The 22,395-nt window shown below is 48.5% G+C and overlaps 1 protein-coding gene across 2 annotated transcripts in view; it reads right to left on the bottom strand.

Annotated features, from left to right (window-relative positions):
* TELO2 (telomere maintenance 2) overlaps positions 1-22,395 on the bottom strand; it is an 890,041-nt gene that overhangs the window by 124,230 nt on the left and 743,416 nt on the right. The window lies entirely within an intron of this gene.

The following is a 22,395-nucleotide window of genomic DNA, read 5'->3' as shown; positions in this document are numbered from 1 at the left end:
AGAGCAGTGCTTACAAAGGCTGAACTGACAGGCTAATGTTGGTCAGCTTTTGGGACCCATCTGTACTACTTTCATTATTCAATACTCTCTACAGATCGTAGTTTTCAGCAATGTTACCAGTCCAACAGCTTGCAAATGTGCAATTCCTCCCATATTGTCCCGATAAATGTGCCACAGAGGACTACACAATTTGTTGTGAAGTGTTGTTAGGGAGAATTATCTGTAAAGCTAATTTCCCAAACCTAGTGAGTCCCCCAGCAGCTTTGCTGGATTTTTGGGGTTTATTTTTTTCTCTCCTGCTAAGAGAGAGATTCTTTTGCTCCCACTCTTAGACATGATTTGAGGTGTTCCTTTAACTTTCCATGTGTTTTATGGGCTATGGGGTCTTTTATTCCATAGGGTCTCATGTGTTTTTTGATGTGGGTTACACAGCACCCTCCGTTCCGTAACCCAGGGGTGTCGTAGCGACCCCCCAACATAGACTCCATACCCTGGGACTGACTACTGTCTCCCAGGGCATGTAAAGTCACCACTGGCTTTACTAGTCCCAAATTATGAACAGAAACCAGTACAAACCATCATATTGTGGATGTACTGATCGGGGCAATTCGATTGCCCTGGGGTCTATTGTTAGAGGGGGCACGTCTCCGTCCCCCCCTGATCGAGTTTTGGCTGGTGGCAGTGGATACTACTTTTTATATTCGACCGTGAATATATCTCTATGGGATTTTCCCATTGTTCGAAGGTACAACTTTAATTATTTAATTCTTATAGCCTCGAACATACCGCCGGTTTATTTATTTAATATTAATTCACCGGTTGGTATTTTTTGCCAGAACTCGATTCTAAAATGGCGTTTGTGTTCTCTTCTGTGACTCCAACCCGAGTCGAGCCCTTTGTTCCACTTTTTGGCGGGATTCTCCACAGAAGCCTCCAAAAGTGGTGCCACTCTGTCTGGGTACCACAGGGGGTGTGGGAGGGGGTTTAGGCACCCTGGACTGAGTTACCTTGGTAACTCAAGTCGCACTCTTGTGTGATTTGCCCAAGTGGTGAGCCGGCCGGCTCACCACTTAGCATGTTTGATTGACAGCTAGGCTGAGTGAATGGGGGTTTGCTGCATAAAAGCAGAGCTTTGGGGACTGGAACTTCAGAAGTTGCCACAGGACCTAAGAATCCGAGGTCGGGAGAAGCTGAGCCGACCTGCAATGACGATACCACTGGTGGAGCCCTGATGAACCGTCTCACCACTTTCCCGACGACAGAGGAGATCTCCAGTCCGGAGAGTCTTCTTCCTTTGACTGGTGGGGATAACCAGTTTCGCCTTCTTTTCACCTTCCTGGAGCATCTCGTGGCTGCCTTGCCCGTGCCAAGCACCCCGGCAACCGAAATACCATGGTTTACCACTACCACGAAGAGAAGGGTAGTGCCTTTTAACCGGAGAACTCCGCAGCTGGTTTCTTCCCTGGCAGCGCAACGCCCTTCATCTTTCCTCCACGGCGAGACCTCTTCTTCCTCTAGACGAAACACCGACTTGCACCTGCTGCCAGGAACAACTGCCCCCGCTGGAGCTTCCTTCACACTTAAGGTACTGTGTCCCGCCTGGCTTCCCTTGCGACAGATCGTTCGGGGTGACAGTAAAGCCTCGACTTTTTAACCTGGGCTGGCCTGGGACAACCTAGCTAACTTTTCCTGACTTTAATTTCATCCTTTTTGTGCGAACTATCTACAAAGACTCTTTGGGCCTAACCCCACTGGTGAACCTGGACCCCTTCTGCTTGCTCTCTCCAAGAGTGGGCCTTGCAATTGACTTCCTTGCTCTCCAGTAGAACTCTGCCTATCCTGCCTTACTGTGGTTCTTTGAGAAAGTATTGAAACTTGTGTCATCTTATGTTAAACGCTCACTTCTGTCTGAAAATAAGTGGTGTTTCTCACTAAGACTTGTCTAATAAGTGAATAGGGTTGTATATATATGATAGTGACTGTGTGCTGAAATTACTTCTCTCTTTTTTGCTAGTGTGATTTACAAGTGTGTTTTTAAATAAATAATTATATACTTTTACACCAAAGCTCTGGTCAGTGTTTGTTTGTACTACTGTGTCTCTGTACCTGTTGTGTATACTCTGCATACTGCCTAACTCTTCTTGAGAGAAGCCTGACTGCTCAGCCACAGCTAACAAGTGAATCTGTGTGGTACAGACTGCTACCAAGTGGGTTTACTGCCAAACACCTGTAGTCTTAAATCTTTTGCAGTGGTCCCTAAGGGAACTGCACAGGTTTCTGCCTAACAAGTGTCACAAATTATTATTTGGGAACATTGGCCACTTTTTGATGCTGGAGCTATAATTATCCCATTCTGAAAATGAGGAGGGATGAACGAGAAGAGTGTGAGTGTTATGCAGGGAAAGAGAAAGGAATGGGGAAAAGTGCGTCAGTGGTATTAGAGGGATGTCCAAGACATGAATGTGAGAATACAAGGCCTGATAATTAAATCAAATATATTTAAAACATAGAAACAGTAATTGTAAAGAATCCTAAGGATCCCTCGTTGAAACCCTGCCTAAAGCCTCCTCCCAGGTGGCCAGGGGAAGGCAGATGCTTCCTGATCCCAACCGTGTGGGTGGTGTACTGCAGGAGGATAACCTGGGAGGAGACAGAGCCCAGGGTGGTGAGGAGATTCTGTGGGATGAGACGCTGTATTTTTCCTCTGACAGGAAGATTCTTCACAATTAACCTAAAGAGGTCATAGCTTGTTGCCATTTTAATGTCTCTACCCCTTGTATACAATCAGAGCAAACTATACTAAAAGAAAGATCCTTTTTGGTTTCACAAACTAAATATCTTCCTCAATCCCAACGGTACTATTTAAAGGAGTATGGAAATGTTGTCTTCACTAAATCATTTTCCGCTGTAATAGCTAATTCTCATAGACCCTTTGTTAAAAGCCCTAAGGGAATTACATCTGCCCTTACAAATAATTCAAAAGTGGAAAATCCTAACGTTATCGAAACGGGCTAGAAGTCCCAGAATCCCAGAGGTACTGGGACGAGGATGAGGGCTGATGAGGCATGCAGAAGTAGTAGTTAGGCAATTAAGCCTAGTAGCCATTGCAGTAGTCAGGGCAATTAGGGCTAATAGCCTGCACCTGAAGACAATTGTTGAACCTGTGAGGCATAAAAGGCCCCCCTCGGGAAAGTAGGAATAGAAGTAGCTGGAATGAGAGCTGGAAGGCTGGCTATCGTAGTAGTAGCAGAGAAGAAGCACAAGGCTGGCAAATCACAAGAAAGTGGAAGAACTGACTGGATGCCGGATAGTGGAGACAGCAGATTTCACCTGCAAGGTCTGACAGAGTCCCGTTCTCCCAAAATCTGAATTGCAGAGGCTGTGCAGTGGAAGACATGCATGAGATGAAGTTTTCCACATGTGAGCCTAATTGCTGTGATTGCAGAGCTGTGGAAGTGCAGGAGACTAAGGCCAGAAGCAAGTGGCAAGCTGAGGGTCTCAGGAGGAAAAGGAACTCCCAAGTTAAGTGGCCGAACCGGAGACACCCATGTTGGAGAAGGGTGTGGGTCCCCAGCAAGCCAGAAGTAGTAGAAGAAGTAGGGGAAGCAGTGCAACCCACAAAACCAGTGTCTATGAAGCCGGAGAGTGAAGCACAGCATTCCAGTACACTGCGCAAGCCTTGCCAGCAACTGTAGCCAGCTCCTAAGTGACTTGAGTATTATTCTACGCGAGTGAAAGCTGATTGTTGAATGCCAAAGTCTGATGAACAATGGAATTGTAGCGCTCGTGTATCCCGTGAAAGATCTAACACTGCACGAGAAGCTAAAGCCATTGAACACCGTTGTTGAAATATTTAAAAACTGTTACTGTATAACAGAGTGATTGCGTGACCCTAATTAAATGAGGGAACGCTTTTCTACAACATTACAGTATACCTAACCGTAATCATATATGAGGTACAAAGAACTACATCAAAATAAGTTGTGTCTTCCTAATTATAATTCCCAAAAGAAGTCAGAACTTTCTCCTGTGTGTTATGCGGGAATACAATTCTCTCTTCATCTTTGAACCCTGAAATCTACTTTAGGGAGAGGTCGCATGTGCCCAATTATGTTTTCATCTGATAGTCTGAATCTGATACTGTATCTAGAAGTGACATTATTTTCATTTCTACGAAGTGAAGAGTTTAAACTATTGAAAAGAATAACAAGCATTACCCAAGCCAAGAGACATTCCCTGTTGAGAGTGAAACCTGCCTTTCTAAAAGCTAAAGAGTCATTCTGCTGCATTGTGGAGCTATTAACTAAATGGCTTAAAAGACACATGTGCAAGTATTACCTGATGCTGAGAGAGCGGCACAAAGGCTTTTGGGTAATTACTTGGCCTGAGAACTGGCTGAAACGTTAGTATAAGCTAGGGAATGGAAACCTTTTGAAGTAGATATAACCTGTGAAGCCAAAGACTGTGGAAACCATAGAAGAGTGAGTCTGATAGGCAGAAGAAGGTTATTATTTTGTCAAGAAAACAGAAAAGGCAAAGAGGCTTTTTAAGAGAGACATTAAAGTCTGGCCTACCTGAAGAGGTTGAAGTATCTTGTCAAAACCTTTCCAACAATTAAGTACTGAGTACTGAGCTGCGTTAGCAATTCTGAAATCATGGTGGTATATTAAGCTGTCAGCTGATGTAACCTTGAAAAAGTCTTAACAAGTAAGTAAAGTACTGTGGGACGAAGGTGACTGTTCTCACAGTACCACTAGGAGAATTGTGGTTGTGGAAGTTGAAACAGTAACAGTAGGAAAGCATCCTGACAGATACACTAATGTAGATTTGGTAGATACTGTAGGAATATTATACTTTCTTTTTGAATTGCAGCAAACTACCCGAAGAAGAGACACTTCATCATAACCATGAATTACCATTGTTGCTATTTCTTTTCTGGCAGCTAGAAGGGGATTTTTCCATCCAGGAACAAAGATTTGTTACCAGTGGACTTTTGTTTAACTTTTTCTTTGACTTTGAATTTTCAAGAGCTGTTTCAAAAACTTTCTTTTCTTTTGCTGAACAATTTTGAGTTAACTTTGAATCCTGGGGAAGGGATCCTACCCAGGACAGGAGAAGGCCATTCAGGCATTGTGTTATTGTTTATTATATTGTGTTACATAATTTGTTTTGCAAGTTTGTTGTTTAGTGTGAGGGCCAGCTTTCCCATGCTCTAGAATGTTACCCAAGCCATCAGACTAGGTAGGGAATGCCTCTGTAGAGTAGGGCACACAAGGTATTTTCTTAATATAATTTCTTTAATAGAAATGGCATATTTTGGAAATCTACAAGCAGTTGCCCACATTGCATTACTGATCACTCATATACTACACAATGGGACTCATTATGAGCTCGGCAGTAAACCGTGGGAGCTACCAGTGGGTTGCCGCTGACCTCTTAACACCGTTTCCGCTGCCTGATATCACAGTGCCACCAGAATATTACAAGTCCCAGCGGCCCGGGATGTCGGGCGGCGGGAACTGCAGGTCCCCATTCCCGTGGAGTCCCATAGGACATGGAAGCACCTGCACCGTTGCTAATGGTGTTGTATATTCCGTGAAAATCATGCCTGCAAGGGACAGTACTCCCGGCAGGTCTGGCATGCCTGGAGCTCCGGCCCCTGCAGGCATTTTCGTAATCCAACAGTCCGGAAAGGGTTCCGGTACGTTGCTATCGGCACCCTTATTTCCGGACCGATAGACTTGTAATGAGGCCACATGTGTATCTCAGAACTATATATATATATATGTTTAAAACAAACACAATTCACAACACATTGTTAATCAAAAAGGACTAGGGACTAAATTAACTTAAACCTACTTTAGTATAGCTTATCTTCTATAGTATTTATAATTCCTATTTCTCAAAGCAATTTGTGTACCCGGTAACTACTGCGGAAAGGGAGCATCAAAGAGGGGCCGAGCCTGAACGTAAGAGTTGCTGTTTCTGTGATAAGAACCTGTCAGAACAACCAAAATGTGGTATCCCTGGCTATAGTTCCTTAAGGGGACATCCTACAATGGCCACATGTATATGGGGGGAGTGGGGGGACAGGAGCCTTTGTCAGCCTTGGACATTCTTTGTCAGCAAATACTCCACTTCACATCAATATTTGTACAAATCACTCTTTTTCAATTGGCGCCCGGAACAGCCATCTCATCAACCAATCTCACCACAATTTTGGGCCTGATACTGCCCAGTGGGATGCAGTCTATGCTATGACCACTAGGTGTCTCCTTGTCATTCAATTAAGGTCAATGTGGCTGCACATGCAAGCTGTCATGCTTGTGATGGGATCAAGATGAACAGACCAGTCTAGACTCAATTTTCCATCTAAGGCTTAAAGGTTTACACACACCCCACTTCTCAGCCCACTCTGGCTCCCTGCCCAGGTTTCATCTTAAAGCATACACCAGTTACCTTCGACAGTGACATGGGCTTATGGCAAAGATTTTAAACCACTCATGGCAATTCCTGCTGCCTTGAGGACTGATCGGGATACGTTTAGTTGGTTGTGTGCATGTCCCACTACTCTTTCACCCCCTTCAGGGTCTAAAGAGTCCACCTGTACTCCCAGCAGTTTGGCCTCCCTCCAGCCTCGTCTAGTTCCTAAAATCTCTAACACCCAGCAGTCCACATTCACTCTGCCTCTCCCAGTTCCATCTTACTGTCTTGAGCATTCTTCTCCCACTTGTCTGCAGAAACTGCACCTCAATAGTGCTCTTGGTACTTATTTCTATCTCCCATGCTTTAAACCTTGTCTGACCTTTTTTACCCTTATGGTTCCTTCCAGCGATCAGCTCCAAATTACCTTCTTCACACCTTTGGGTTCCTTCGACATCACTGTTCATTTTCTCTTGTTTCCCGAAATCTCCTTCACATTCTTCAATGCTAGTTAACCACCTTTCAGGTAGGCCAGAGCAGTAATGAACTTGCAAGGAATAACTGAGTGACGATGAGAATAATCTCCAGCAGACCACAGGACAGAATCCATGCCACATCTACGAAACCAAGGAGCCATCCAGAACACATGGGTACTTATCACACTCCATGCTTATGGGAGTTAGTCAAAGGCAAGGCCACCCGCCCGCATGCATCTGAAATCATACACCATTTTTAAGACACATCACAGAACACCTCTGCCATTAAAATGCAGATATCCCCCACAACAAAAATTCAGTCTAGCTGGACACATAATGAGTCTCCTACTCTTGCATACTCTGCAGACAACTTCAAAGCACCCATCCACATGCCGGCTCGATATGGGTAGATAGTCGCATGGGCTAAAATGCACACACGCATTCTAAACTCCTCTGGCCAATTTCCCCACACCTTAGACTTCGGTCCCCAGAGGGCATTCATCTAGAGCGCTTTGAGACCATACCAATGGGAAAAGGTGCTATACAAATGACAAATTACATGACACATCTGCCAACTCCTTATAGCCTTCTCCTCCACTCCTGTCACCTCCTGGCTCTCTGATATTTTCCCTTCTCGAGCCCCCTCCTCCTCTTCGGCCACCTCCTGGTTCTACTCCATCTTGCACTCTGTCCACAAGCTCCCCCCTGTTCCTCCTCCAATCCATCAGTATGGTCTTGGATGACTGGCTTTTATAGCAGGATTCTCCCTGCCCCAGAATGAGACTAGGGTTGAGGTTCTGCAGCTGTCGTACTAAAGGTTGGAATTGGTCCGTTTGTGTTACCTACTGTGTTAGAATGAAACTGAGGGGGCCGGCCTAAAGCGATACCCACCGTGGAGGTCATTAGGGATGTTTTCAGTTGACCTCATTGAACAGAGAGAAGTTGTGAGCAGGTTGTTTGAGGGCTAGTCGTAAGTAACTGAGTTTCTGAGGGTTTCAGATTTCCTTTCGGGATGGCCAGGAATTCTTCAGAGATTTCACTTACCTATTACACATATCTGGATGCTTTCACAGCCCTTTCGACTTTGTGGCCGTAGTACTGCAGATGACCGTCATGGCCTTGCACACCTGCATGAGCTGTAACTCTATGAGCATCTTGATTGAGACACATGGTTCCGCCCATGCAGCAAGCTAATGTTAAATTCTGTGGGAGCCCCTGAACTACATAGATACTTGCAGACTGGGTTATTTTGTGCGACCAGATAGGGGCTTCTGTTGGACCAGCTTGCGGGAAGAGCTCCCCAATATCTGCCATACTTGGGGGAGAGCTTTTAGGAGGCTTCAGCAAGATAGTACCATGCGAAACTGCCCGGAGACTGGGAGAGTGCCATGGGAATCCTCCCCATTTCAGCTCCTGGTCCATAATGCACTGGCTTGGGGAGCTGCCCATCCCCCAAAGCTCCTCTCCCACCTGTCCACAGAGCAAGGCAGGGGATTTCATTAAAATAATATTGGAAAGACCTCAACAACTGAGCACCAGAAAAGAAACAGAGGGCACTGTTTCCTAGATCTCCTAGAGGTTACTAAAGCTCACTGTCCTGCAATGCAAACAACCTGTACAGTACTGCCAAAATATCTGGATTGGAAGTTTGCAAGTGGAACATTTGATCTTCACCTCTGGCATATGCTCCTGTACCCTTGTACATCACTCTAATCCTCCCTCATGTGCTGTCTTCTAATATAGTTGACAGGGCACCGTAAAACGTGAGGTAGGCTCCTCTGGGGATTGCTGCACGAAACAATTCACTTGGATATTGGCATACTGTTAGGTAATATTTGCACAGAACTGGTAAATCTTCCTTTCCTGGTTCAACCCCAGAACCTTTTGCTTTACTAGTGGGATATATTTCTATAATACCTCAGTGAGTGGGAACCTTTTTCCATACTCACATAATCTTTAACTATTTTTATGGGTGTCATTTTTTTTTCTTCAAATATGTATTTATTGGTTTTTGTGCATGCAAGCTTGACAAAACATCTTCAAGTTAGCCTTTTACAGCAGGCGTGCATATAGGTAAAACAAAGAAACAAAAGAACCGAGAAAAGCCCCACCGGTGGGCAAGTCATTGGGGCAGAGAGGGATTGGGGGGAGCATTATCAGTAGCATGGTGGGGGGGAGCTGATTGTCTTAGATTAACGTGTTAGGGGCGGAGCGTTCTACTTGTGCTGGTGCAGGGGTCCGGCAAGGTGCCACCCCCCCGGGAATCCAGGGTGCCGGAGGCGGCCGGGCAAGGCTTCTGTCTGCTTGCTGGTGGCAGGGCCATGGCTTGTTCTGCCCTCCTTAGCCTGTGTACTTCTATGCCTGTGGGCCCATCCTGTGGGCCCATCCAGCGGAGGTTGTGGGGTTGTCTCGTTAGGCCTGGATATTTCCCTGTGTAGTCCAGGAAGGGGGACCAGATCTGTTTAAATTTGGAGGTATTGCCGAATCGTATGGCCGTGATTTTCTCCACCGACACCGTCGCCCAACATTTCGACCACCACATTTGTATAGCTGGACCCTCGGGATTCTTCCAAAGCTTGGCTAGGGAGATCTTTGCGGCCGTCAAGAGCTGGTTGCATAAGTCTGCTATGCGGCCTGTAAGCAGGAATTGTCCCTCGCCCGTGACCCCCAGGAGGACAATTCCTGGGTCCCAGGGAATTGTGAGGCCCGTTATCCCCTTGATTTGTTCAAGGACCACCCTCCAGAACAGAGTGGATTTCGGACAGGACCAGAGCAGGTGAAGCAGCGTGCCCGGATCAGGGCAGCCCCACCAGCATTGTGGGGGTGTAGCCGGATTGAATTTGTTCATGGCCTATGGGGTACGGTACCATCTGTAACACACCTTGTAGGCACCCTTCCTATTTGTTGTGCATCGAGAACTCTTGTGGGTGCGGGATCAGATCTGACTCCATTCCTCCGGCTCGATAGTTCTGCCGATTTCTTTTTCCCATTTCAGCACATACGGTTCTTTTTTGGACGGGACCGATCTGTCGAGCAGTTTGTATAAGGTCGATATTATCCCTTGGTGGGGGGGGGGGGTTGATGTGAGTGTATGCTCTAAGGCGGTTAGGTCCCTGCCTCCGAGTTTCTTGGCCGCTTCGCTGGATAGCCAGTGCCTGAGCTGGGTGTAGCAGAATCTTTCCGTCTCAGGGATCAGGAATTTGGTCTTACATGCCTCAAAGTTTAGCGGGTTCCCGTTATCAAAGAAGTCTGCCATAGTTCTCAGTCCACCGTCCCGCCATCTGTTGAAGTTATTCGTGGCCAGCCCCGGGGCGAAGTTCGGGTTGTTCCAGAGTGGGGTGAGCGGGCCCGTCGGCTCCTGCATTTCCAGAGGCGCACCGCTTTCTTCCAGCTTGGGATCGTGTTCCACGTAGCCGGTAATGGGCCCGTGCTCCGGAGCGTGTTGTGTTCTTTTATGTGTGGCAGCACCTCAATTGGGGTCGTGCTCCACTCTTCCTCCAATTTCAGCCATCTTGCCCGGTTGGTGGTTGTTTTCCATACGAAAGCGTGTGAGAGCTGGGCCGCCAGGCAGTACCTGGCCACGTCCGGGACCCCCAGGCCGCCTGTGGCAGGCCTGCAGAGCATAATGTGTCTTGGGATTCGTGGTTTTTACGTTCTCCCAGACATATTTCAGAATGTCTCCTTGTAGTTTTTGCAGGGCTTTCTTGCGGAAGGTTGTGGGGAGCGCGAGGCAGTAGTAGAGCAGCCTCGTGAGCAGGTTAATTTTCAGCGCCATGATACGGCCGAACCAGGAGATTTCCTGCTTGCGCCAGTGTCCCAGGTCGTCTCTGAGTTCTCTGATCAGAGGGGGGGAAGTTCGCTTTGTAGATATCCTCTGACTTGGTTGGGATCTGCACCCCCAGGTAGCTTATCTGTGTTTTAGCCCAACGGATCGGGAGTGCGGCTTTCAGGTGCTCCTTGAGGCTCTCCGGCACGTTGACGCCCATGGCTGTGGACTTTGCGAGGTTTATCGTAAACCCTGAGGCTTCTCTGAATTCCTCCAGCTCTTCCCATAGGGCCTGCACGGACCCCTTTGCTTGAGTGAGCGTGAGAAGTATGTCGTCCGCGTAGAGGGCCGCCTTGTAGGATTCCCCCTTGAGTACAAAGCCCTGGATTGCCGGGTTGCTCTGGATTCTGCTGGCCAGTGGTTCCATAGAGAGGGCGAAGATGAGCGGGGAGAAGGGACACCCTTGCCTGGTGCCCCTGGAGATGTTGATTTTCCTTGAGCAGGCTCCGTTCTTTCTCAGATGGGTGGTCAGGTGCTGGTAGTTGGCGAGGGCCCATTTTCTGAAATTCGGGCCGAACCCATAGTGGCGTAATGCTTCTTCTATGTAGCCCCAGTCCAGCATGTTGAACGCCTTATGTGCGTCCATCGAGAGAACCACCAGGGGGGTGCCCAATTTGTTCGCTGACTCAATGATGTTGATTGCTCTCCTGATGTTGTCCTGCGTGTTCCCGCCCGGGATGAACCCCGTTTCATCCGGGTGGATTATGTCTGGGAGGATGGGGGCTAGTCTGTTGGTCAGAATTTTGGCGAACAGTTTGGCGTCATTGTTCAGCAGCGTGATGGGCATGTAAGATGCACAGTGCGTTCGGTCCTTGCCTGGTTTCAGGATGAGGATCGTGGAGGATTTTTCCATCAATGGTGTGGTAGCTCCCTTGGTTAGAAATGAGTTGAACAGATTGGCCAGCTGCGGGACTAAAATGTGCGCAAACCTCTTACAGAACTGCGCTGAGAAACCGTCTGGTCCAGGGGTAGTGTTTTTCAGGACACGGATCGCGTCGGAGACTTCCTCTGTCGTGATTGGCTGCTCCAAGGCTTCTAGCGCCGGATGTGTTGGGTGTCCTCTGGGTGGCGGTAAGGAATCCGACCCAGGCTGAGACGGCCGTTGGGGGCTCCGCCATGATGTTCTCATGGTGCTGCGCCATCAGGTCGAGTTTCTCTGCCTCGGGTGTGGCGCAGGTTACCGGTGTGGTCAGCCAGGCACTGGATGTAGTTCCTCGTTTGGACTTTCTTCAGCTTGTGCGCTAGGAGGCAATTTGCCTTGTTGCTGTTTAGGTAATAAAACTGTTTGGTGTATGTCAGGGCTCTGGTCGCCTGATCGGCTTGGTGCATCTCCAGTTCTGTTTTCGCCCTTTTGAGGTCCCGGCTGGTAGTTTTGGCTGGACGCTTTTTAAAGCTGGTTTCCAACTCGGCCACCTTCTTCTCCAGGTTGGTTTGTTGCAGCTGGTTTAGCCGGCGGAGTTTTACTGTAGCAGTCATGGCTACACCCCCGACCACAGGCTTCATTGCGTCCCAGATGGTTGCCAGAGCAACGTCTGGGGAAGCGTTCTCCCTGAAGTAGTTTGTGAGTGCTTCCGCCAGCTCGGTGTTGATGGCTGCGTCCGAGAGGATCTGATCTTGGAATCTCCAAGGCCTTTGGTGGGGTTCCAGGAGCTCCTGAGTCCGTAGGTTTAGGGTCACCTGCGCATGGTCTGAGATGGTGATGTGTCCTATGTGGACCCCTTCCACGCAGGGTACCAGCTGGCTGGAGGCTAGCATCAAGTCAATTCTCGAATATCCATTCTGGACGTGAGAAAGGTGTGTGTAGTCTCTCGCTCCTTGGTTGATAAATCTCCAGATATCTATGGTTTTCGTATCCCTCGGGAATTCAGCCATGGCTAGGGCATTGATGAAGTCCTCCCTGGATGGCGGGAGAGTTTTGTCCAGGTTTGGGTCCGGTAGCAGGTTGAAGTCCCCCCCAATTAGCAGCTGGCCTCTGGCGAAGTAGGCTATGACCATTAGTAGATCGCGGAGGAAGGGGCTCTGGTCCTTGTTGGGGCCACAGATAGCAATTAGGGTGATCGGCAGCTCGATCAGGCGGCCCCTGAGCAGCAGTTATCTGCCCTCTGGATCCTTTTTTGTAGTGACCTGGATCAGGGGCAAGTTTCTGCTGATAAGAATGGCGACACCCCTTTTCTTCTGCTTAGCCGAGGCGAAGAAGCGTCTTGGGTAGCTTCGGAAGTTTATGCACTTCTCGTCTGGCTCTGTGAGGTGCGTCTCTTGGAGGAAGACCACGTTTCAGTCGAGCCGGGTTAGTCTTTGTTCCACAAGTTTCCGCTTCGTGGGGGGCGTTCAGGCCCCAGACGTTCCAGTTCATCACGTTAAGTGTCTTATCCGGAGGCCCCATTTGTGGCCTCTATGGATTGGTGTGCAGACTCCCCTCCTGCACTGTCTCCCCACATGTTCCATCAGTCCTCCTTCTGCGGAAGGCTACCCCCCAAAGTATCCCCCCTGACCCCTCCCAACTGAAAGAACTTCCGGACCAGCCTTCAGCTAACGGGGCAGACGACCGGTCCAACGCGCCGAGACAAAGAGAGGCAACAGCGCCTCCTGTGCAGTCGATGAAACGGATAAAGGTTGCCGCTTAGGGTGTCCCTGGGGGAACCAGCTTGCCGAGTTGTCAGGGATCAGTGAATGGCGCTGGGCCCCCCCGGGACGCCAGGATACCTATGTGTTGGGCGACCCGTACTGTACGAGCCCCCGAGGGGGGGGGGACCCGGGCAGCGCTGCTTGAAGTTAACTTGGGTTCTCTGTGCTGCCTCCGTATGTTATGGGAGCCGGAGTTGCCGGAGGCCAGGAGGAGGCGAGGTGAATGTTCTGGCTGGGATGTCCTCCGGTTCAGTCGTTATTATTCATCTTGCTTTTGGCGGGGGGGCCACGCAGCCTGCGCCTCCTCTCGACGCGGGTCCAGGACTTTAGGGGCTCCTGCGGGTGCCCCCCTGGGATTTGGGCGGGCCTGTCGACCTCCTTTGGCTCTTCCTCTGGGTTCATGAAGCTAGACGCTTCTCTGGGTGTGAGGATGTGTCGGGTTTTGCTTTCCCATGCAAAGGATAGGGAGGTGGGAAATCCCCAGCGGTAATCGACCTTCCTCTCGCGAAGCCATTCCGTCAGTGGCTTCAGATCTTTCCTCTTTGCCAGGGTGCTTGCGGCAAGATCTTGGTATAGGGAGATTACGGCATCGCGGAAGAGTATACAGGGGGGGGGACTTCTAGACCCGCGCATGATCTCCTCTTTGATTTTTAAGAAATGCACCCTCACCAGGACGTCTTGGGGGGGGAGCTGCTTTGTCTAGCCCTGGTTCTGTGCACTCTGTCAAGTTCCAGGGGGGCCCCGTCTGGGAGGGTTAGGATGAAGCACAGAAGGTCGTTGACGTAGGCCCCCAGCTCTGTGTCAGGGATTGAAGAGGGGATACCCCTAAGGCGGATGTTGTTGCGCCTGAATCTATTCTCGGCATCCTCCTTTTTGAGTTCGAGGGCCTCGCACCTGGCCTCCAGCGCCGCGATCCTGTCCGGCCCCTCGCCGATTGCAAAGTTCTGTTCGAATAGGGTGGTTTCTATTTGTTCCATTCTGGATTCTATTTCCCCCACCCGCTTGTCTAGGGTGGAGATCTTGCTTTTCAGTTCCTCCTTTTTGGTATTCCTTGGCGATTGCTGTGAGGAGGTCCCCTTTTGTGACCCCCCTGTGCTGCTTGGCCAGGGCCGGTATCAACTTGGGCCCCCGAGTTGAGGTCTTCGGTGCGCCCCCCCACCCCCTTTTGGGTTTTTCCGTCATGGTAGCCACAAATAGGGAGGTGATGTCTGCTTGTTTCGGGGGCTTGTGGTTCCTAGACATTCTGGGTTGCCGGGTGCTTTGCAGTTGGGTGAGGTGCCCCAAGCCGGAATAGGATGAGAACCCTATTTCCCCGGGCTCTGCCCGTCTAGGCTGTGTATTCACCTGATTATCCGGGACCCAGGGCTGGGGCTAGGGCTCAGGGTGCTGTATGCGCCTCAGGCTCCAATTGCAGAGGGAGGGCGCTGAGATGGGCCAACTGGCGTAGGTTCTGCTAGTCCAAAGGGGGCTTCCTGATGCTGGTGGGGCCCGGGAGGGGGAAAACAGGGTCGCTGCCGGTTTGTGGTGGGTTCCGAGGGCCTCCAGGTGACGGGAATCCAGATGCAGGTGTCACCAGACCTTGAGGGCCCTCCTGGTGTTGGTGGGGCTGGGGGGAGCGGGGCCTGCAGCCCTCCGGAGCTGGAGATCCGCTGGGAGGGGAAGCCTGGCCGCTTGTTGGGGGTGTTCGCTGTGTCTGGAACCAATCAATCGCCCCCCCCCCCCAGCGGCTGGCACCCACTGGTTGCCGTTCCGGGCCGGTGGTTAGAATTAACGTGGGGGAGCCGACCTGAGGAGGGTCCCGGGGGGTGTGCTGCCAGTTGGTAGCAGGATTCATGAGCTCCGAGCCCAGAGCATGTCCCAGGTGGACGGAGAGGGTCACGCTTGTGCACAGCAGGAAGGCGGTCCTACCTTCTGCTGTTGCTCCAGGGTGGTGCGAGGCGGCCATGCACAAGGTGCAAGGTGTGGGACCTGGGTAGACCCTTTGAGGCAGCTTTCCAGGGGGTTCCAAACCTCTAAGTCACAGGCATGGCGAGGCAGGCAGGAGCGGAAGCAGGCACCCCGAGAGGTAATCACCCTCTGAACACAGCAGTTGTGCCAGGAGTCCTAGCAGCTCCTAGCAGGCTGGGGTGCAGACGGGAGCTCTGTGGAATCCCCCCGCAGGTCGCACGTCACATCCGTAAGTCCTGGGGAAGATGCCTTAACCACCACTTCTGCTTTATTGACGGGCGGGGCTGCTCACTTATGGCAGGTGTCTGGGGAGAGGTCCGTTGGGGAGGAGCAGGAAGCCGGTGGCATGACAGGCCCCCTGTGCGGATGGTGCGGGCGGGCACGGTGACTGTCCCAACGGATCCGACAGCTCCCGCCAGTCGGGGGTGGTGGGGGAGGCTCCAGGCTGATGGTCCTTGGGATGGTGCCTCCTTCGTCGCTCCTCCTCCCCCTCCTTTAACAGGCCGAGGCGCAGGTGAGGGCCAGGAGGTGTGCAGGCTGTAGCTGGCAGTCGGGCACGGAGTGGGGCCTCAGGGCCACTCAGCTGGCTGGGAACTGGTCCGGGCGGCCCGCTCACTGCGACGTGGGAGTCAGGGCATCAGGGCATCTTTATTGGCCTTGCGCCTGCCATCTTTGGTGCGGGGAGGCTTCCCGGGGTCCCGTGATTTCCTCGGTATTCCCGCGGTCCTGTGGGCTAAGAGTCGGCCTCTGCGTGCTGGAGCCCCCCGGGAGCCAGCGGCATCGGACAGGTTTGCTGGATAGCAGGTTTCACCAGGGCATATTGGTGTTGGTGCGTGGACACGGTCGGGAGCTCTTAGAGAGCCTGACCAACCATCTTGGCGCCAAGCCACGCTCCCCTATGGGTGTCATTTTTCAGACTCTCCATAGGGTCTTTTTAAAGTTATCCTCTTGAACAACTTATTGGCAATAAGTGCCTGTTGTTACTGGGTTGCCCTAGGGGCTCCTCTTTTAACTTTGTTGTGCTAATGTTGAGTGAACTACAGTTCCAAAGGGTAGAAATGATCTTTGTATCCCTTTTACATTTTGTTAAGTGAAACCAGCACACCCCACCTGAGTGCTGGGGAGATACAATATGTCCCCTTTCACATTAAAACTAACAATTCTGTTACAGTGACAAGCTTACCTTCAATGGCTGGTGGCAGTGATACCTTGTATTCATTTGGTGCACCTTTACCGCAGGCTGTGTTCACAGCTGCAGTAAAGGGACCTAAGGGTGTCCATTTTTACCAAAATGGCCCGTCTTCTTTTTTTTCGCCATTTTAGTGTTTCTTGTCATTTCTTGTTCCTTCCCCTTACATACAGGGAGGGAAATTCCTTTGTGTGATTTTTGTCTTCGGCGGGAGTCCCCTGGTCTCTCCACCCAGGCTCCTGTCTGTCTGTAAGACCAGGAAGTGGGGAAGGAGTTCAAAACTCCCCAGCCCTTTGTCTTACGCCTTGCTTGAATGGGGACAAATCCCAGCGGGGTGCTGGCTGTCCTGATTGGACAACCAGACCGCCCCTTCTTGTAAAATGCGGGGAAAGAATGCAGAGATTGTGTTGTAATTCCTGATAAATACTGAGAACCTGGAAGCTGAAGACATGTCGACCACTGGAACTGACACCGAAGAGGAATATGAAGAAAACACGGCTGAAATGATTTCCAGCGACCGGAGAACCTGCTGTAGCCCTTCCTTCCAATCGACCTGGGGCCTCCGAAAACAACGATCTCGACCCAGAGCCTGGTGAGACCCACCAGACTCAATGAGACCTGCATTTTGAGCCATCCCATGCGTTGCTGCAATACCCCAATACCCTGGGACCTCAAGCCATCATGCAGTGCACGGTCTTCCAAATTCCGAATCTCGCTGAAACTTTGTGGGCATCCTAGTGGATCTCCAGAGACACAAATTGAGTCTGAAAAGTCCCCTCACCAGAGTGCTGGACCTTTAAAACGACGAGAATTCAACTGCTATTTTCTGTCTTCTTCTGTGCTCCTTGAAAAGGCACCAAATCCGCAGAACCGTATTCAGCCACGAGGGAAACCTTTCCTAGAGCCTTCTTCATTGGTCCCTGCTGCAAAGTCCCTTCTGAGGTCTAGTTTTCAGTCACTATGACAAGGAATCCATTGACCGGGTATTTGGCTGCAGACCCTGAGGTTCTCCTGCTGCGAAATCTTCTTCAATACTGAGATTCTGTGTTGGCTTGGGTATGTACTTTCCTCAAGCATGTTAGGATTTCTGTGTAACTGTGGGTTGTTTTCTGTGATGTGGAGGCCTCTCATCCAGTGCACCCAGTCCCACTGCTAGAATCCTGCTAGGGTGTCTTCTGCGAAGCCTCTGGACCCTTTTCTAACTCTAAAGTAAAGTACTTACCTGTTTGCCCAGTTTTCCTAAGGAACTCTGACTTTTGCTACTAGAGAACCTTTTCTGACACTACCTGTTGGTCACTAGTCCTAGTGATCCCCCTTCTGTCACTGAGAACACTCATGTTCCAAGAATAAGGGAAAGACTTTCAAAGGATTGGGACTTCTGTCTAGAAAAGAAAAGAAGTGTTTAAAAGTTACTTACTTGTAAAGAGTTGGTTGGTAACTGTTATTCTGAGAGTGAAAACTTACAAAAGTTCTTACTGATCTTGAAGGTGTGATGCTCTATTCTTAAAAGTATGGTTAACATCGTTTCTTCCTTAGCAACTGTTTGCCAGTCTAATAGAAAGTAGATGTGAAGGTATTTCACTCTCCTGTGATTAGGTTGTGCCTCTTCCCAAAAGTAAAGTGTTGGTATCACCAGATTAGTCCTTTGAGGATAATTGTAGGAGTGTCCCCCAACTGGGCCTTGCTTCCCCTGACTTGCTGCTAGCCTGTCCTTAATAAGTCTGCATTAGGTTGTTGCCTACCTAGAATAACTGAGTCATTCAGTAAAGTGTGACATCAGGTTTTACGTTCCCCTTCATTGTGAGGTTAAAAAAGTATGTGGGTTTTACTTACCTTGTGGTAAATGTGTGCTATCCAAAATAAGTTACAAGAGTTACTGCTTACCTCAATCTGGGGTTCCCTGATTTCAAAAGCACCTGTAATTGTATATTACATCCTTTGGTTTTACTCACCTAGTATAACTGTGTGTTATCACAAAAGTAGTTATAGGTTTTTATAGCACGTAGAATAAGTGTTTCACTTTTCACCAAAAGTATACTGTCCAGTTGACTGATTAAGTGATTTGTACTGAGAATCATTATACAACTGAAAGGGTGTACTGCCCTTGCATTACTGAATGTAACTGTAAAAAGTAACCATTGGTTTTTACTCCCCAAGAATAGGCTTGACCTATACTGAATATGTATGAAAAGGTTTTGACTCCCCTAGAACTACTGTTAGGTATTTCAAATAAGGTCTATAGTTGGGTCTGTGTACTTTCAAGTATAGTGTGTTTTTATACTGTGATTTCATATAATGTGTTAGCACTTATTTACCCCTAGAATTATCTGGGCCTACCTGTATTTAAGTACATCCTTTATTTTTACAATACAAAGTGTTCAGTGTTTCTTTGGACCATTGGTATTACAATTTCACTTGTACTGATTCTACAGCCCTCTCTCCCTACTAAGATAAGCCTGGCTGCTCTGTCTGCACTACCATGAACTCAGGTGGTGCAGCCTTATAGTAAGAGTGGAGACTTATACTGCCTCAGTTGAATGGTTTTACTAAGCCCTTAGTTGGACTTCAGAAAATCTGTCCTAACACATACCCACAATACTTGGCATGCAACATTTTTTTAAAGCTTCATTATTTTTTTATTTTTTATTTTTATTTACTGACATATATTCAGGGAATACCTGAATTTTATCAAAGGTTTTGGTTCAGTTCAAACGTCCCGCTATCAGGTAACATAGAAAAGGCTTCCTACAGATCTGCCTACTCATCTGCGCTGGTCCGCGTTCGCCCGGTTTTCACTGGAACGCCGGATCTGTGGAGGCCTCTAGATGGTAAGGGAGTGGAGGATGCTTCATTGAACTGTCAGAAAGCCAGTTCGATTAGGTTTGCCATTGCCACCGTCCACCTGGTGGTTTCTCCAGATATCAGTCTATTCCATAGATCATCTTCTTGGAGCATCCACAAATTCGAGATCAGAGGTAGAAGGTAGGTAGAGCTGTTTTGTTTCATATTGGGGCAGTATATAATCAGATGTTTTAGAGTTTCCACCCCCTCCGGTTTTTTGCATAGCGACAGCCCTGATTGCCTACAACGCCTCAGATTGTTAGGATTTCTCGAGTTAGGAGTATGTTTAGTCTTGCTTTCCTAAACAGGATTCTTTTCCTTTTATCTGGGAATTTGTCGGCGTAATTCAGTGGCTTTTTCACTTTGTTGAACGTTGGAGGAAGGTGGAATAGCAGTTTGTTTTCTACTGCTTTCTGTATCGTGCCGATCAAGTCCATTTCTTCGATTTTCTGTTTGATTCTGTCCGGGTTTTCTTTTAGGTCTGATTCAGTGCATTCTATTTCTGACAGCCTTTCTTTTCTGATATTGACCCACTTTTTGTGTGCTTTACATTTACCATTTTCCAGTTCTTCTTTTATAATGGCGTAGGCGGGTAACGAGCCTGCCAGGATTACTTTTCTGTAAAGTCTCATGGCACTTTGATCGACTGTCGAGGCTAGAGAAACTAAACCCAGTTCTCTTCAAATCGGCGCCACTGAGGTCGATTTCGGTAGACCGAGGTCTGCTTTCCAGACCAGACCTTCCAACTTGTTCCATACCGTATGAAAAGTGAAGCCTCCATTCCATACTCCAGTGCCGGTACTACTTTTGTCTTGTAGAAATTGATTGCAGGCCTTAGTGAGAACTTTCCGAACTTCCTATCCACAGTTCTAATTTGCGCTGTTAATCTTTTTGCTTTATCCCAGAGCGCGCCTTGCATTGCCATGTCCGTTCGTGAGTTGTCTATTTGAACGCCCAGGTACCTGATATTATTTACCTTTTCAATCTTAGTATTCTCTAGATGCCACGATTCCTGTTTTGAAATTTTCTTCGGGTATTTCTCAAATCTCATGATTTTTGTTTTATTTTTGTTTATTTCAAGATAATTTTCATTGATATATTTTGCCAGGTTCGTTAGTTTGCGCTGGAGTCCTACTTTCATCTGGTCAATCAGGATCACGTCGTCCGCGTACAGCAGACGCGCGATGATGGTTTTCCCTATTTTTGGTGGAAAAGTCCTGATTTTTATTTCTGTCTGTTGGAAATCTCCCAAGAATGCAATAAAGAGAGCAGGAGCCAGTGGGCAGCCCTGTTTGACCCCCCCTTTTCACCTGGATTTCCTCTGATAGTGTCCCTTGTTGGTTTAGCTTCACTCTTATGGTGGGTTTGCGAGTGGAGCGCTTTGAGAGGGTCAAGTACCGCTTGCGGGCAATTCCAAGATTCAAGTTTCATTCACAGCATGTTGCGGTCTATCTTATCGAAGGCTTTTGACAAATCAACAAAGGCTAAGGAGACCTTTGGTGCCCCCAAGATATTGATTATCAGGATGTTTATTGCCCTGGTGCCATTTTTTTGGAAGCCTGTGTGCAGAATGTCGTTGCAAAGACCGTTTTTTTCCAAAACTCTGAAATGGTCCAGTAGAAGAGTAGAGAAGATCTTCCCTATAGCATCAAGGAGTGCGATCGGCCTGTAGTTTTCAGGGTCGTCCCGGCTGCCTTTCTTATAAATCGGGACAATGACGGCTTTCTGCCACATCTCGGGAATTTGATGTTTTCTTTCACATTCCCCGAAAATCTTTCTGATCACATCTAACCACTCTTTCGGGAATTGCTTGAGATTGATGTTACTCAAGCCATCCGGGCCAGGTCGTCTAGATGTTTTGAGATTCCTAATTTTTGTTTCAATGTCATCTGAGTTCGAAATTTTCACCCAAGCTTGGTTCGCGTTGCGTTCAGTCGCGTCAAAAGATTCCTTAGGCGCGTTGAACTTATTCGAAAAGTACTCTATCCATTTAGCTTCTGACACTGCATTACTCAACGCTGTACTCGGCGAGGGGTTGATGGTTTTTATCAGCGACCAAAATTCGCTAGATTTGTTGGTTGCCAATCTTTTCAACATTTCTTCCGCATCGTTGGTATTGTGCCACTCTTTGTTGTTTCAGCCAGCCAGCGTATCTTTTTTTTCCCGTTGCCAAGCTGACCAGTCTTCGTTAGTGTTTGTTTTCTTTGCCCTTCTTTTTAACTGTCGCCCTATTTTTCTTTGCTCCACCAGATCTTTGTTATACGCATGGATTGGGTGGTCTTGTGTCATCTGTCTTCCTCCAGTCGGTTTCTGGTAGGGCAGTAGGAGCGGAAAGTAGTTGGGTCTCTCATTTGCCATACTTGCGTGGTTAAATAGAATTTTTTAGTCCCAAGATGTTTTAATTTTCAAGATGTTCGCTTCTGTTAAGCTTAGCCATGTTTGTTGGCAATTTACTTCAGTGTCGGCAAGGTAGGCTGGTTTTTCTGGTCTCCATTCTTGCCAGGTGCATGTTAGGAGATTGTGGTCGCTGTTAGCCGTTTTTATCGCCTTAAAGCTCAATATACTGGATATGAGGCCAGCTGTGATGAAAATGTAATCTAAAGTTGCTTTCGAGGAACACCGTTCCCAGGTCGGGATGTTCATTTGTTTCGGAAAAAGTTTGGCTATATTCTGTATGTTTCTTGAGCTGATTAAATCCATCCATGCTCTCCCACGTTCCAGGGTTGCATCCCATTGCTCATGGAGGTGTTTGGCTGTCAACAGACTCTGTTGCTCTTCGTTACAGTTTGCATTGAAATCTCCGCATACCATGATTTCAATTTCCTCAAACTCTTCATACAGTAGATCAATGGTAGCACCCATGGTTGAGCAGAATGCCTTTGAGGTCGTCCGTTGGGGGTTCCAATAGCAATTTATAATTGCTAAAAGGTTCAACCGACATCCTTGCTTCTTCCAAGTGAGTTGAGACCATGTTGTGAGGATCACCAGCATTTCATAGGTTTCCTTCCATTTACGGGGCGCTGCAAGACCAAGGCCTGTTTTGATGGCTGTTAACAGGCCCGACGATG

Source organism: Ambystoma mexicanum, chromosome 2q (genome assembly GCF_040938575.1).
Source record: "Ambystoma mexicanum isolate Mex_15411 chromosome 2q, UKY_AmexF1_1, whole genome shotgun sequence".
NCBI classification, from domain to species: domain Eukaryota; kingdom Metazoa; phylum Chordata; class Amphibia; order Caudata; family Ambystomatidae; genus Ambystoma; species Ambystoma mexicanum.
This window is presented reverse-complemented; position numbering and strand designations above follow the sequence as displayed.